The sequence below is a fragment of the Macrobrachium nipponense genome, chromosome 13 (assembly GCF_015104395.2).
Source record: "Macrobrachium nipponense isolate FS-2020 chromosome 13, ASM1510439v2, whole genome shotgun sequence".
Taxonomy (NCBI): domain Eukaryota; kingdom Metazoa; phylum Arthropoda; class Malacostraca; order Decapoda; family Palaemonidae; genus Macrobrachium; species Macrobrachium nipponense.
In genome coordinates this window covers 38756967-38770758 of record NC_087206.1, presented here as the reverse complement: position 1 = coordinate 38770758, position 13792 = coordinate 38756967, and the positions used below count along the sequence as shown (strand labels likewise).

General features: G+C 36.8%; 1 protein-coding gene across 1 annotated transcript in view; it reads left to right on the top strand.

The window, feature by feature from the left end:
- Positions 1 to 13792, top strand: part of LOC135225753 (zinc finger and BTB domain-containing protein 24-like) — a 526510-nt gene that overhangs the window by 438231 nt on the left and 74487 nt on the right. The gene's annotated exons all lie outside the window — the stretch shown is intronic.

The following is a 13792-nucleotide window of genomic DNA, read 5'->3' as shown; positions in this document are numbered from 1 at the left end:
ACAGCTTTGCACGGCATACACTTATAGTAATTCATCTACCAGATAGCAATGCCCCTGTTGAGAGAGGTTTTTCAAGCAAGAATGATATGTGAACCGCTGAGAAAAACTGGCTCATATACTCTACCATGAAGGGCCTGCAAACAGTGAAACCAACTTCAACCTGCAATGCCAGGATTTTATGGAAAAGCTGACCAAAACAACCCTATTCTTAAAAAGATACAGTCCTCTGAGAAATACACACACTAGGTTAGTACACCAGTGAGAAATCAGAAAACTTTTAATATGTCAAATCCAAAGACTGTCCATTTTGATTATGATCATTATGACCTCTTATTTTCACTTTAGAATGCCAAGAATAAGGAGAAGGCCTTAGTTTAGGTGAAGTGTTTGGCTAATACCTAATTTTCGCAGCTGTTCGTGGTTGTTCTTGATCTCAAATACTTTGTGTGTGTGTATATATATATATATATATATATATATATATATATATATATATATATATATATATATATATATATATATTACACACACACACACACACACACACACATATATATATATATATATATATATATATATATATATATATATATATATATATATATATGGTAGGATGTAGGTAATATCTCCGTGTCAGGTATTTCTTGGAAAATTACAATTTCCTATTGTATTTAGGTTGCTTATTAAGAATTTACCATTTTTTAGGGGGAGGAAGTCGACTGTAATTAAATCCCAGGCTAGTACTAAACACGGCGAAATACATTTGATGCCCCAATCCTTAGCGGCTGTACTAATCGTGGGAATGTTCCTTGCAGTTTGTGTGGAGTTATTGCCTAGAATTACCACACACACACACATATATAATATATATATATATATAATATATATGATATATATATATATATATATATAGATATATATATATATAATTATATATATATATACAGTGTTCCCCCATATTCGTGGGGGATCTGTACCATGTACCCCTGCAAATAGTGCAAAACTGCGAATAGTTAGAACTCCCCTCTAAAAATGCCCATATCTGCCTATCTTGAAAGTTCAAATACCAAATGTATACTTAAAGTATCATCCTACATCAAATATACCATTGAACTGGTATTATTATTATCATTTCAAAGTCATCTTAAACATTTTACCATTAGAAATATATAAACAGCCAATAACAGAGAGAGAGAATAACTCCTTACAATATCAATAGATTGAAAGGAACTTCTATAGGTAACACTTATTTCCCCTTCCATAAATACATATATCTATTCCAGAGAAGGGAGAAAGAGAGGACTGAACAATTATGTTTGTCTGTATATCAATTCTTTTGCTGAGAGAGAGAGATACAAGAAGGAAGAAACAGAAACACCAAATGTAAGTAAACCTTATATAACATCCTACACCAAATTTACCTTAAATTATTATCATATTAATGTATTAATCTTAGAGGCTGTATCAATATAATTTCAAATTAATCCTAAACATCAGTACCCTTAAAGGTATATACATACATACATGTACTTCTAACACTTGCAGCCAAGAGAGAGTTGTCGTTACAATATTTAAAAGAGTGAAATGGAAAGATTATTGTATTTAAAATACTCACATATGAATTTTGTAATTTCATTTATAGTATTATTATTAAACATATAGTATTATTATTGGAAAATATTAATAATAAACTTATTACATGCATGTACCATAAAAAGGATCTCCTCAGTAAATTCGTTGACCATTGTATGGCACTGTTACTTGACAAATTTGACAGCTTCCCAGCTCCAAGCGTCACTGGAGTTACGAGAGGGTAGGGAAATTGATACAGAAAAAGGCGAAAGAAAGAATTTACATTTGAAATTAGTTATATTATTATTATTATTATCAATAAACACATGCATCTACCGTAAAAATTCTCGTCACAGTAAGAGAGAGGAGTTATCCTTACGCAAGTGAAATGGAAAGGTCATTTTTATCTCTAAAATACTACCACATACGAATTTTGTAATAACAGTTTAATATTATTATTATTATTATTATTATTATTATTATTATTATTATTATTATTATTATTATTATTATTAACAACAGAAAATATCAATAAACATTTTACATACTAGTACCATAAAAATTCTTTTATCTGTGAGCAAAAGCCTGTGCTGACACAAGGGCAGCTTAATCAAAAACAACAACAACGTGTGTGTTTATCTCTCTGTTCTCTCAGAAAATACTTATATCGCTTCCAGCGAAACAGAGGGAGTTACCACTATGACATACATATCCTGTGTGGCAAAAGGGAGAGAGAGAGTGAGAGGAGTTATCCTTAATTAAAAGAGTGAAATGGATAGATTATTGTATTTCTTTAAAATACTATCACATAATATAAATTTTGTAATTACAGTTATATTGATGATAATATTAATATTAATAATAATAATAATAATAATAATAATAATAATAATAATAATAAGATAAAAATAAATATTAATTTAATTAATAATTAATTATTTTATTTTAAAGTTATTAAAAATTAAATTGTGCATGTGCTATAAAAATTCTCGAGTCTCAGTAAATGAGAGAGAGAGAGAGAGAGAGAGAAATTGCATGAACACTTGGTGGCAACAACACAACAGCTCTTCCCCCTCGTCCCATTACTTGATATGTTTGACAGTTTTAGTACCTGGAGTTTGAGAGAGAAGACTGGGATTTCCTTCATTCTTACATAATTTTTCAAATTTATAAACAAAATCTTACTAATTCACTTTAGTATTTTCTTTAATGAATTGATGTTATTGCTGTATACATTAATATTAATATTTGAAAATAGTAAATCAATTATTTATCATACAAAAAAAAACCATACATATCTGTGTGTGTGAGAGAGAGAGAATTATTATTTTTACTATGTGATATTTTATCTTATTAAACTTACTAACACATTATGAATCAGTATTAATATTTGAAAATTAGTAAATCATTTTTGTACCATAAAATGCAGTTAGTCATGAAAACAACATCAAAATACACTAATTAGTGATGATTTTCGCCGGAAAATCCCGCAAATAGGCGAATCCCCCGTAAATAATGGCTAGATATGGTCCAGAGAAAAATCCGCGAATCAGTGAGTCCGCGAATCCGGAGAACGCAAATACGGGGGACACTGTATATCTTAAAATAGACAGCAATCACCTATTCCACCGAGAAATACTTAATCCCTTAATATCATTAAGATAAATTTAATTTGTTCTTAAGATTGTATTTCTGCTATATAAGAGACTTTTTTTCCATATTTATCTCAATTTTATGTTTATATCCAAACCAATGTTATTTTGTCATTTTTCAAGGGGACCACATGTTTTTGCTCCATAAGAAATTGAAACGCCCGGATTTGAATCGCCCACGAAATTGTTAATATAGGGAAGTTATCATTGACCCATATAAGTGAAGAAAAATAAATAAGTTATAATTTATATATCCTAGCTATTGTATAATCATTTTTTTTTACATCCTAGCTATAGTATAATTAAGTATTTTGTTTTACATCCTAGCTGTTGTATAAATTTGTATTTTTCTCAATCAAAATATATGGGCCTCGATGCCAGTTATCCTCTTTTAATGATTTTCTGGCCGTTGCAAGTTCTGCCTCATTAATTACTTACGGCGCGAAAAGAACAAGTGGCCTAGGCAGCGGAGGCAATTGCATCACACTACTGCAGTAGGCTAATCCAGCAGTCAACGTCGTCACATATCCAAAATATGAATAATAAAAGTTATGTGAGCATTATGATTATAACAATTACATGAATACCTGATAACAGTCTCCATGAATAACTGGTAAACTTCTCATATATGTATTGTGTACATTATGAAAATCACAACTTTCTGCAAGAAAGTCTAGTTTGACAGTTCATCTCGAATTGGTACAACACTCAAAATGTCTTCACTTCATGATACAAGATGAAATAAAGGTTGTAATTCTAAAATTATTACTTAAAACACCATTATAGTCTACAAAACTTACATTATGTAATATTCATTACACTGTATGTAATATACAGGCAATCCCCGGGTTACGACGGGAGTTCCGTTCTTGAGACGCATTGTAACCCGAAAATCGTCGTAAGCCGGAACATCACCAAAAATCCTAAGAAAACCTTACTCTTAATACTTTGGGTGCATTCAAAACTATGTAAACTGCATTCTTATTGCATTTTGCATAAAAAAACCTTCACATATTGATTATTTTGCATTTTTGGTGTCATATTTCTTCTGCCAGATGAGCGTTGTAGGCATCGTAAGTTGGGTAGGCCACCCTTGGTTATTTGATGATCAACATTGGTAGATTAGCTAGTTTGGAAAGTTTACTTTGCAAGCTATAACTTAACATGAATTTGAAGTTTCCTTTAGGGTAAAAATGATAACAGTAAAATGAAGAATACTACCTTTTAAATGTTCAGGCAGATCAAATTCAGGAGAGTCCTCTCCATACCAAGTTTGAGAATTTACTGATAACATATAAATAACACTACCATAACATTTCATTAACACTTAAAACTGCAGCAGGCCTGGATCTAGGCCTCATGATACTAGCCTATGTAAATTGTTGTACAAGTAGTAGGAAAAATTGCTAGGCATAACCATAGTTGTATGGACTGATGGTAACCCTACTGATGCCAGTGACTTTTTGGGTAGATTTCAGCACACTGAACAACTTTTATTCTTTACAATTCGTCCTTTGGAATAATATTTTATGATCTGTAGGTACATACAACAGATAAACAATCACCCCTGCTTTAATAACGAGCTTATTACAACATTCATTATGTATTTTCTTATTAGATATAAAAGCAGGAGTGTAGTTGACTGCAAGTTGACTGCAATCTAACATGTTTACTTCAGGTTATTTCAACTCAGTCATTAAGATTCTTATGAATGAAAAAAAAGGTCTTTTACAGTTGAAATATGATCCCCTGTTCTTTTGTGAACTTGCTCCTGTAATTGACACAGTTGATGACCCAGCATTGGGTGCCAGAAGTGGCTTTTTTGATGATGGTCTCCACAGTTGATACTGATGCCTTGTCTGGTTTTCAATCACATAACAATGGCTCCTTATGTGCACGCAATTGTCACTTGTCTGTCTAATCTCTCTTCTCTATATCTATGGTTATGGCGCCGTTAATCGCTGATTTAATGGCGCTCGACGAGTGCCATGAAGCCGGATGGCGATTAACAGAGTCTGCCATAACCAGGGACTGCCTGTGTTGCCCTCTGCTCTGCTTGCTGTTTCTTTGTTCTCTCTTCAGCTTTTATAACTTCTCATCTTTCCTGGTGGGATAGTTCTTTGTTGTTTCTGCTGCTTGTGTGATTTTTCTTTGAATGGTAGATGATAAACTCCATTTTTCACTATTGAAGGAGCACAAGCCGGTTGCTATCATGGTCTGACCCGGCACCTCCATCAAAGCGTGCAACCATTTCCGCTCCTCTATTGATTAGACCCTCATCACCTCAGCACAATATGCAATGTAGGGGTGTTGACTGTACACCTAATTTCACTTGTTCTGAGTGTGACTGGTCTTGAGAGCAATGGAATAAGTTCTTGTTGAGGGGGAAGTACCAGAAGCAGCTGTCAAGTCATCATCAGGGGTGACTCACCCTTGGTGACTCCCTTGGCAAGCAGTCCTCTAGAGACTTTCTGTCCTTCCTGTTGCTCCTGCGTGAATGGCTTCTCTCTTGCATCGTCGGAAGGAGATTGTTGGTGGGAAACTGGAGACCATGACAATCCCTCCATGGCAACCTGCACCCACGGGGAGGGAGATGCTTCTCCCTCCACGTGTGGCCCTCACTAACTTGCCTTGGTTTTCAGGCATGGAGACTGACAAACTCTGAGAGACTTGGCAATCTTTGGGTCTCCAAAGAGTTCCTTCTATGAAAGGTTTGTTGAGTCACCTGCGAGCCTCTCATGCACCTGCTCCTCCAGTGACACACACACCCACCACAGTCACCACCTCCATGGTAACCATGACAACAAATTATTTGATGGCAAGGGGTGTTTGTATGCACCCTACCCTCACCACCTTGGCAGTATTTCACAAAACTATTGCCCCAGTGGTGACGTCTGTCTCAGTCACTGCTCCCAGAATTCAGGTCCTGGTATTGTCCTCTAACCTTGGAGAGCAAATCCTTCAAGTCCTGTTGCCCCTCGAATTGGGACCACCTTGATGAGGTGAAGGGGCTCTTGAACCCTAGGAATTTGTTCCCGGGTTCAGACCCAAGAGTCCCATACATCATTACTATATAAATTTTGGATAAATTTTTTTGGAATTTTTCACTTTTGCTGAAATTTATTGGACCTAATGAATAGAAAAAAGATATAGCTGGTACTGAGTTTATTTCCGAAGCTAAATAGTAGTGGGAACTTTGGTAGAACCATCAACTGCCCGATAATGTTCAAACCTGAGAGATATCAGGCAAAACTACTCTGCAGGACTGGACCATTGATTCCAAGGGGTTCTGGTTCTGGGGATAGGACTCTGCATCCTTTTCAGCTTGCCCTTAACGTGGTTATGGTGGGGATGATTGTGTTCTTGTAATACTCTCAGTCGAAGCAAGTGGGTTTGGCTTACACATGCACCACACCACTCTAATCATGTTGTGCCATTGGTGGAGGAATAAACTTCATGAAAGGCTGAAGATATTTTTTTTTTTTTTAGGTTTAATTTTAAATTTTTTTTTTATCCAATCATTTGAGTAGTGTTGTCTTTTATTTTTTTTCATCCAATCCTTTGAGTAGTGACTGTAAGGATTCAAGTACCTCTGGGCCCTTTGATGTTGATTTGGCACAGATGACGAACTATGACAGGGCCTTTACACAAATGTCAAATCTTGGCAGCAACTTGACCATGGAAATGAAATGCTCCAGCCAGTGGTGGTACTGACTCTCATGGTAGTCATCACAAATTGAAAACTCGCCTGTTTGGGAACACTGTGGATAATTTGAAAGTATTACATGTAAAGCACATTCCCTTGGAATGTGGCAATGAAACACACTCATTCGTAAAATATAGATATGTAAGAATGAACTTTGATGAAAATGAAGGACAATAGGAAGCATGAGTAACTTTTGAAAAACTTGAAGCTACACTTAAAGCCAGCAGCAATATTAATAATATTAAAACATGTAAATCTACTGTCAAAGGAGCACTGTCTGACATGACCCCTAAAGACATAGATGTTTACAGGCCATCTTAATGGGTACAAGTGTCTCTGCCAAAATTGGAGAACAATGCCACTTTTGAAAGAACTCCCAAACCTCCAATGTGCTTGGTAGTATCTGCTTGGGAGGATAATTACAATTATTAAAAATTTAGCAGATACATTTAAAAAAGGTTGGGTGTATTGATATGGGTAACATCTCAAGGTTTGGTAAAGGCAGTGTCCTTATGTCAAGTCAAAGACCCAATTACATATGCTGACATTGAAGAAGTTTGAGAAAGATGACCCAATAAAAGAAATTAGACCACATCTGAATATCAGTTATGGTAAAGGATTAGTATTTGATAGAGACCTTTATGAGTTGACAGAGAGTGAAATATTAGAAAATTAGTCCATCTCTATATGGAAGGTAAGAAAAATTACAAAGGCAACTATGGTCAATTTAACTGTTGAGAACTCTGATCTACCATCTTTAGTAAATTTTGGAAATGAAAGGGTGGAAGTCAAGCCATTTTTATCAAAACCTCTGCAGTGCTATAACCCTTCAATTTGGTCATTCATCCAGATTCTGCAAAAAATAAATAAATAAATTTGTAATAATTGCTCAGCTCCTGAACATGGTCCTTGTTCAAAATAACCAAAATGTATTAATTATGAACAGGATCATACACCATCCAATAAAAAAATGCAGCCAATATAAATATGAAAAGGCAGCTATATGTAAAGCTAACGCTGAAGATATTAGAATTAGTTACACTGAAAAATTAACTGGTCAAACAAAGTCCTATGCTGTGGCTCTGAATTCTGTAGCCCTCTATAAAAACTCAAGCCAACAATACAACACCTTTACCTTCTGTAAAAGCAAGAACTTCAGAAACTAAGACCCAGCCATCTGATCTAGGTGCTCAACCTGCTAGGGTTGAAGGACCCCTCTTTAAGGAAGATGTGCCTACTTATAAAATAGAATCTTCTACAATTAATGAGACCTTCCCCTCTGTCTCTCCCATCTCTGCAAGGAAAAACCATTAAAGAAATGGAACAAGAACAAACTAAGGGTCCAAAATGAGTAAGAACTTAATCCTCTCCTCCACTTGCTCAAAGTATGGAGATTTCCAAACCCCATAAAAAATGTAACATGAGTGAAGCCAACAGTGAGGGTGCTTCTGCCTCAGAAACAACCAAGGAATCAAGTTCTTGGATAAAAAGAAAATAGTAGTTGAAGTCCATTCTGCTCCGTATAAAAAAGCTAATAAAAAAACAATAGAGCCAGTCATAAGCCACATATCTCAAGACAATCTAAAGAAACGTTTTTCAAAGTCCCACAAGGAAAATAAATAAAAGATAATGGTATAGATTACAGTAGTTTCCCTTGGAAGATCCTAGAACTAAAAATTCAATCTGGACATTTTACAATGGAACTTTAAGGGTCTAACGACTTGTTGAGAAACTCTAAAAGTATTACTGCATGAGCACAATCCGGGGTTGTATGTCTCCAAGAAGCTAAATTAGGGAATGCAATATACAATCCAGGTTCAAACTATGAGATCTATAAGATGAGCCCCACTGACAAGGATTGTGCCCTTGGAGACGTTGCAATAATCATTACTGAAACAAGGCACCATTTTACATATTGTTCCCTTGAACATGCAGCTTCAAGCAATTGCTATCTGGGCTACTTTTGACCGTGAAATTACAATCTGCTCTCTTTACCTTCCCCCAAGATGTAGGTTCACTCTTGGGGACATTCAAGGTTTAATCAGCTTCCTCCTTTTTTACTACTTAGTGATTTTATTTCTCACAATCCACTTACAGGTGGTAATTTTTTAGACACAGAGGGTAGGATCATCGATGATATTGTTAATAACAATGATCTTACACATTTTAATGATAGTACTATGCCATATCATAATATCTATACAGGTGATTCATCATTTGCTATAGACTAAGTATTTGCTCTTCTCTCTATCTGGATTTTAACTGGTCTGTAGATGAATTTCTACTTTCTAATTTCACTTCCCCATTCATCTGAAGTTCGTGAGAAATGTTCCCTCGAATGATCCTGTTAAATGGAAGGAAAAGGAAGCAGACTGGGTAAAATTTCAAGAATGTATTACCTATCCCAGGAATTTTAGTCCTTAACAGTTTCATATAAAGACTCATGCCTTTATATACCCTCTGCCTCTGAAATATTGAATAGTGCTGAAAACTCAATACCTAAGATGAAAGGGAAACCACACAGACCTGTTGTTCCATGGTGGGATAAAACCTGTGGTAATTTGAGGAAAACTGCCAGGAAATGTTACAGGCGTTATAAATTTAGTCAATTTGCAACAGAAAAATCTATTTATCAACGAGCTATGGCAAAGCAGAGAAAATATTTTTAAAAAGTAAAAAGAGAATCTTGGCTTTTTCATATAAATGGCATAAATTCCAAGACCCCAACCAGGTTAATCTGGAAAAATATAAGACAACTTAAGTGGCAAATATGTTCCATCGCCAGTGCCTTGTCCGGAAATCAATGGAGACCTTGCCACAAAGCCAGATGAAGTTGTTGAAAAATTGGGTGAACATTTCTCTGAAATATCGAGTTCTAGGAGCTATTCAACTCGGTTCCAGAATATTAGGAATTTAACCATACAGAGGAGTGATAATGGTAGTTTATATTTGACAACGTCTCCGATGGTTGTGTGAAAGAGAGAGAGAGAGAAAGAACAAGATTGGTGGAGGAATAAATGGGAGTGGTTTGATGGCGGTGGTAAGCGTTTGTCTGTTGTGGTGATCGCCATGTATATCAGTGGTGAGCATCGGTTATGACGGGAGAAGTTAGGGTGTTTGTGATGAATGCCGGTGATGGATAGTCGCTGTTTTTGGCACTCTTAAATATTGTTAGTCAGTTATTTTGTGTTTTTGAAGCTTTTTGAATTATTGTTGGTATTGTATGTTTGGAGGTTGTTGTGCCTGCATTGTTGAATTTGTTGTGCTTTTGAGTTCTGTTGTGTTGTTGGTGAGTTGTGGTTCCTTGGTGTTGTGGGTGGTGTGTTGACTTGTCATGTTATTGGTTTTTGGTGCTGATAGTGATTATTTGTGTAGTAGTCTTTTGTTGTATAATTATTAAATTGTTGTGTGGTTGTTGTTCATGTTCGGTTGTTTGTGTATTGTGTTACAATGGCTAGCCTAGCCTAGCCATACCTACCCAGCGGACAGCAGTGCACTCCTCAACCTAAGTGTGTGGTAAGTACACATGTGTTTTGAGAGTTTTCTTTGGTTTTAGCTTGTAGACCCGCCACATTATTTATTGGCGGCCAACGTGGGGCTGCAGGACGGTTGGTATGGTGGGTTGTATGATTGGTGAAGAAAATGAGTATGGAAGATTTTGACTGAAGTGGAGAGGCTGAAGGAGGAGTTGCGGTTGGCGAGGGAAGCTAAGGAATGATTGGAAGTGGAGAATGAGAGGTTAAGGGTAGAGTGTGAGGAGCTGAAGAGCGAGTTAGAGGATATGAGACGAATGCTAAGGAGTATGAAAGTGGAAATGAAAGAAGAGGTGAAAGGAACAGAAGGGAGAATGGTTGAGAAAATGGACAAAAATTTGGAGTAATGATGAATGCAGTGCAGGAGATGATGAAGGGATTCATGGGAGAGGGAGCAGTAAAAGGTAAGCCTACTGGGTCCTTTGACAGGCCAGGAGCAATTAAGAAAGTGAAAGAACAAGTGGATGAGAGTATGAGTGACGAAGGTGATTTGGTTGTGATAAGTAAGGGAAAGAAGGGGAAGACACAGGATAAGGATAAACCCGAGGACAAGAATAAGAAGGGGGCTGAGGAAAAGAAGAGTAAGGGAAAGAAGGCTAGTAGGGATGATGGACAGGATGGGATTAGGACTGAATAGGTTGGGGAAAGGGCTGAGAGGATTTAGATAGCAGTGAGTGGAAACAGGTAGGTAAAAAGAAGAAGGGTAAAAAGAGTGTAATCAAGAGCATGGATGTTAGTATGGAAGTTGATTCGTCGTACATATTCAGAAGAGGTTAAGAGGGATCAGAATGGAAGTGGCGAAAGTGAGAGTGAGAATAAGCAGGAAATACGAAAGGCTGTGTATATGAGGGAAGTACCCCGATGTGCGCAATATGAGGAATATGGTAGTTAGGATATAGGGGACTTTTTTTAAGGAAAATGAGAAGTTTTGTGTGGCTAAGGGAATAACAAGAGAGTTAGGTAACTTCTTGATGGGATTTTTGTTGAGTATGTATGGGGTAATGATGAGTGTAGGGAATGTACCGTATGAGAGTGTGAAAGCCAGGATTGTGGAACAGGTGAAGAGGATAAAGATTAGCGGTAGATATAGGAGAAAGCATGATTTTGAAGAGGCAAGAATGAATGTTGGTGAGTTGTTGTCAATGTATGTGTGCAGGTTGGAAACATTAGCTAGGAAAAAGTTTGGGGACGAAGGGATAAATGAGTGTAAAGAGTTAGTGAGGAAGTTGTTGATGACTGTGCCTGAGAGTGTGTATGAGTTTATAAATCTGAAACATAAAGAGAAAATGCAACGGACGAATGAAAGGTTAATGTGGAACGACATTTTAGAAATAGTAGAGGATTACGAGCTAAATAGGTGTATGGAAGAGAGTAGAAGTGTAAGTGTTAGGACTGAAGTAGATGAGGGTATACCAGAGTTTAAGTGCTATAGGGAGGCAGTTTTAGAAGGGCCAAGGCGAATGGCAGAGCGAATGGTTGATAGGGGTGTGAGAGCAAGTAACCTAAGTGTAGTAAACCTTAAGAGAGATTGAGGTCCAAGTGTTGAAAGTGTAGGATCAGTTAGTCGCGAACGAGAGCAGCAGTGTTACAGATGTGGAAAGCCAGGACACAAGAAGAATGAATGTTGGTGGGCACTAGGAGCGTGCGTTGGGTGCAGGCAGATGGGTCTTATGGTGAGTGAAGGTAAGAAAGATAGGGATATTAAGTGTTACAGGTTTGTGGTAATTGTGGAAAAAATGGGCATTATGCTAGGATGTGTAAGGAACTGTGTGCGAAATGTGTTGAATGTGGAATAGAAGGTTATGTAGTGAGTGTGTGTTTAGGCAAAAGAGGACGAGTCAAGCTGGGAATTTGGGAAACTAGGTACAAAGGGGATTCAGTTGGGTGGGTCCTCTGGTGTGTGGGCAGTAAGAGTGATGCATGTGCGTGAAGGATTGTTGCATGAAAAATGGTTTGGAGATCGAGCTCATGATTGTATGAGTGTAAAAGTGAGGTGCAAAGGGGTGTGTTTAGTTGCTTTGATTGATACCGGGTGTAGTGTCAATGTTCTTTTTAAGAAAGGATGTGACAAGTGACGGGGTGAGTGTGAAATTAGGAAATGTAAAGGGGAAGTACGAGGAGTAGGAAATTTAGGTATGCCTGTGGTGGGAACGTTGTATGAAAATGTAGAAATCAAAGGGATAGTGATGGATGAAAGTGACTTTTATGTGATGGAGGGAATGAGTGATATGTATGAAATGTTGTTAGGGTACAGGTTCCTGAAGAAGTGTGGGATGGTCATCTGTCCAAGCACGAATACGATTGAATTCCATATGAATGGGAATGTACGTAGAGAGTTTTACTTGGATAGGGATGGAGGGGTAAACAGTAAAATATGGAAGATGGTGCCGTTGGTTGCAAAAGAGAGTAAAAATGCCGTGAGAAGTTGGAGAAGTTGTTAGTGTGAAAGCTGCATGGCTGGATAGTCTTGGGATTGTCAAAGGAGACAAGTGTGCATATGTGGTTGAGGGTGTGGATGTGAACAAATTGGTAAGAGTGAGTGTGCATGTATACGACGGGATTTTAGATATGGAGAATCCTCAGGTTTTTGTAACCTCATTTCCAAGTGTTAGGAAAAAGCGAGTGCGGGGTATAGATAGATAGATAGATAGATAGATATTTTTATTGACCACAATACAAAATAATATGAATTTTACAAAAGAGTATTTGGTCCAAATTACAAAATTAAGTACAGTAGATTTTGTACAATCTCTTATACAAACTAAATGAATTTCTATTACACATATATTGTACTAAAACAAAACCAATTTAACCATACGCCTTCAACAAGTTCCTGTAATTATATTTTACACATTATAATAACGTGTTACATTCAATACAAGGAAAGAAGCTTATGTACAATTTTACATACTACATCATAATCGGTTCTGGTTACTAGCAAGTCTAAAGCTGTGGTAACGTTATACGTCTGCCTGATCTGTAACGAAAGTGGACAATTTTCAATGACACGAGTCTCTGTCTGGACCTCACCGCATGAACACAACCTCTCATCCATCGGCAGACGGCCCCTACCTCTTCTGTTCCACCGACCTGTCTCAACTGCCAATGAATGAGCACTCAACCGCATTCTTGTCCATGATACACGTTCTATTTCATTAAGTCTTAATTGGTTTGTATAAATGTCATGAACGACTAAATCTGGGTTAACAGTTTTATAGAACACAATCCTATTGGAATTGGAGTTTCTGACCTTTAATTGCAGTTCACATTTACCTTCCTCAATATCATCAGTATTATCAGAGATAAGGTTTCGTATATACCTCGAAACA